The 4089-nt window shown below is 37.4% G+C and overlaps 1 long non-coding RNA gene across 1 annotated transcript; it reads left to right on the forward strand.

Annotated features, from left to right (window-relative positions):
• The first annotated feature begins 1134 nt into the window (after positions 1-1134).
• LOC147507624 (uncharacterized) lies at positions 1135-2609 on the forward strand. Its single transcript, XR_015216211.1, has 2 exons — positions 1135-1198; positions 1997-2609. It is a non-coding gene; the product is annotated as an uncharacterized LOC147507624 (long non-coding RNA).
• Positions 2610-4089: the final 1480 nt, after the last annotated feature.

Raw genomic sequence — 4089 nt, forward strand, 5'->3', positions numbered from 1 at the left:
GTTATTCGTTAAAAGCTAACCTCTACTATAATATCCAAGCTTGTTATGAACTAGGGAACCCGCTTTGGTGGTGGACTATTATTCAAAATTTTGATGTTTTTTTCTGTTACCCATATGAAAGCATAAGACATCCTCGGTTAGTATGCTATATTGGTTTAGAACTTAAATTTCTTTTGAGACTACGTACTCTTGCTAGAACAATTGAACTTGTCTTCTTGATGAAGCGAGAATCTTGTTTCACTTACTTCGGCGTGGGGAAAACTGCTATGGTTATCGTTGCATCCTCCGCTTAACTCAGAATTTATTATCGAATTCATGTGAATTCGTTCACATATCCCAATTGCGTCCTAATTCTAACAGTAGAATCACTCACAACATAACTCTAGGAATCAGTCCTAGTATAATCAACATCGTCCACGCTTACATCGCTATATCTTTGTGGATGAGTTAAATAGAGGAGTAAATACATGATCATTTTCTTTCGTGTACTTCCTTTAATGGGTAGTTTAATTACTATAGTGTAGTGAATTTGCTTCATGTGTTCTCTTACTGAATTTCCCTCCCTCTTCTCTGATATTTGTAAGCCTTTTACAGTTCTCTTGTTTCTATTATAGGTGTTCTTGGGTATGGTATGTTCTTTTTTTATGCAACAGTGAATGCACACAACTGATCTTAAACACGAAATTTTCAAAATTGAGACCGATCTGAAGGTTTCTTCATATATCATAATATCTTTGTGTTTTATTGTCTAATATATCTATGTTTGGGAGTTTCTTTTATGTGATTCAAGGTTTTTGTTGTATCTAAACTCTCGTATGGAAATGGTTACCTTCAGGGTAAGTTTTTTTTTTTCTCTTTCATTCTATCATGTAATGTTATTTTCTTCATTTTGAGAAATGGGTGTTTCATGGTGTTGTGCAGTTTCATCGATGATCGGTGGTGGGGAGAGCTCTTCCAACTGAATCGGAGGAGCACCCTAAGATTTTCAGGATGAAGCTTTGGGCTACTAATGAAGTTCGTGCCAAATCCAAGTTGGTAACCAATCTAACTATGATCATCATCATCATCATCATTTTTTTTTTTTTTTTTTTGATGATCGATATGTTTTGTTGTTTTGGTTTGGTTGGTTTTATAGGTATTTCTTGAGGAAGTGAAGAAGGTTAAGAAGAGCAATGGACAAGTGCTTGCTATCAATGAGGTATTTCATTTTTTTTTTTCATTGTTAGGCTTGTAAAGGAATGTGTTGTTGTGTTCCCCTATATAATGATGATTGTTATGTGCTTTGTGAGGACATATGATTGTTATGAATTTGCTAGTTTGCGTGTAATAAGTGAGAATCTCTATCAAACCTATGTGATATGTCCTTGATGTCACTGTAAATGTTGATAATCTAGCTTCATAGGCTGCTTATATAATCATTATTATGAACATTATAAGTGGCATTATTCTACACAAGTTACATGCTATTAGGGTCATGTGCGGGTTTAGCAGTCACATGCTTGTTTGGTTGTATTTTCTTTCATCACAAATTTAAGGGATTATTTTAATTACTTGTCATTTTTTAGCCAACTATTCGAAAAAATATCCTATAGTTCTTTTGTCATCGTCCATATGATCAGAAGGGTGCCTGTTTGTTCTCCATGTTGCTGCTACATGCATGCTAGTGGGTGATTGTTTTTTCCTTTTTGGCAAAAATGCATGTGTTTGTATTGTATTAACAAATCTAAAGGATTTACAAGTACACTCTGAGAATTGGGTATGGCCTAGAGGATCTCTATTTAGTTACAATGGCATTTCACCTCATCTCACATATATTACGCATTTACACCATTCCATCCTCCCTTATATTTTGTCTTGTGGTGTTTTTCTTGCTACATGCTGTATTATGTGCAATGTGCCAGTTATAGCACTTTCTTTCACTTTAATATGGTCTTCCCTGTTTATCCTTGCTGGAGGCGTCCATCCGCAGATGCTAACATGCCTTACCGTTCATTAGGTCCTACTTGAGCTGGCAAGGATTCGAAACAAAAATCCACTTTTGAAGTCTATCGCAGGTTCTGGAATCCCACTCCCACCTGAAGAGGACACCTTGATTAGTCCAAACTACCAATTTGCAATTCCAAAGAAGCATCGACCCCAGGCAGCTGAAGAAACAGAGGAAGATGACGTAGGGGCTGATGAAAACCCTCCCCGGGAACAAAAGACAGATCCGCAGCGGCAAAAAACTCCACAAAGGGTATCATTTCCTCTAGTGGGTAAAAGAGGGGGCTAATCATGACCTTCACCAAGACAAATGTAGGGAGGTGATCGTGACCCAAAAACTGCATTAGGAGTCAAAATTTTGCCTTCTTCGCTAGTTTTACGAGGTGAGAACTTTCGTTACAACAATGTTGGAACCGAACATTGCCAAAACTTCGCCCTAAAGCGACATTAAGGATTCTTGGAGAAAATAGAAGTACGACTTCATTTACGAAAGCCTCGCTTTGTATATTGCTAGGTTGTAATCTATTCTTGTGCTGATATTTCAACCGGATGAATTGACTTGTCTTTCTCCCGAAAGAGTGATGTTATAATTTGCTAGTTGGTTAATAAATTGTTATTAAGGTAAAGTTAGCAATGGTGGTGTATAGTTTGTTCATTCCGAAAGTGATTCTTATACGATAATTATGAGGCGAATTCCACTCAATATGTTTTTGATTTTGTATTATTTGATTATTAGAATGCATCCCTCCATTCCAGTGCGTTCAGCTTTGGTTTGGCCATGTGCGAGAAAAGGTATAGGATCTTTTGCATTGAAAAAGGTTAGTCCTTGACTTTTTGGGCAGCGGACGTTGGCTCAAGGCGTAATAAGCGGCAGAAGAAAGATGTCAAGATCACCACCTTCCACTTTCATCATCATCTATTCAACTCCCGTTTCCCCTCCTTTTCTTACTTGGAACCTCTTATTGGATATGGATTCGGACTTGGCAATTAAATTTAGCAAGTTCATAATGCCGACACCAAACCAACGGTAAAGAGAGACTCAAAGGTCTGTTTGATGCCATTGGTAAACAAGAGATAATGCTTCCATGGGTCATGAGGGACATAAAAATAACATAATTGTAAGTTGCTTCAACAATCAAAAGCGGCAAAAGTTAACCTCGCTATCAAGAAGCAAGTTTGGGATGACGATTAGCTAACCACGTGTTTACAATTCCTGGCGGCAGATGTTCCGCTTAAAAATAAAAGAGGGACGGCTTGTACCACACCTCTTGCCTAGTGACATTGGTAGAAAATAAGCAATTTCTCCTGTCAAGTATACACTTCCATTTGCTATTCTTCAAACCATTTTCAGCTCCATCACAAAGACACCAAATACTGACAAAATTTTACATGTAGTGATCACATTCGCCCGATCCGCCACTATCCAAGAACCGCTAATATATTTTCAGACACCAATTCCACCAACAATAAGCTTCACTTCACTCAAAACTAAGAAGACTCTCGATCTCACTTTCGTATCAATGCCAGCCTCTACACCCCACGATGGTCCAATTCCCTCGGCTTTTCGGGCGGGTCCTGCGGAGACACCTTCACCATTGATGGCCGCGAAGAGAGTCGTCACCAAGTTTGAAAGCCTTTACTTAAATTCTTGAAGAACAATACCTTCCTCAAACTCTGATGAATCCTCACGCATGATTGCTTCATGCATCTTTTACATGAAAACAAAGGACTGTTACTACTTCAAAGGAATAAACTTATGATAAATTATAATGATAAAAAAAGTTATACATGTTGGACAATTTCGACATGAATGATGGTCTAACAATGACAATGACCTCAGTAGCAGAAGAATCTAACACCAGATATCATGCCATACCCAGTAAAACTTCTTTTAAATGCTTCAGTTAGCGTGTACACCATATAATGTATACTCTAAAACCATTTAAAAGTTGCATAAAAAAAAAAAAAAAAAACAGAAACCAGAAACAGAAACAGAAACAAATGTATCATTACATTAAACAAAACTGAGTAGCATTTCCATTTCACCAACATTATCATATTTGTTTAGCTAATAAAGATCGTGCGTTTGTCAATGCAGGGGCATTG

This window comes from Coptis chinensis, chromosome 3 (genome assembly GCF_015680905.1).
Source record: "Coptis chinensis isolate HL-2020 chromosome 3, ASM1568090v1, whole genome shotgun sequence".
NCBI classification, from domain to species: Eukaryota; Viridiplantae; Streptophyta; class Magnoliopsida; order Ranunculales; family Ranunculaceae; genus Coptis; species Coptis chinensis.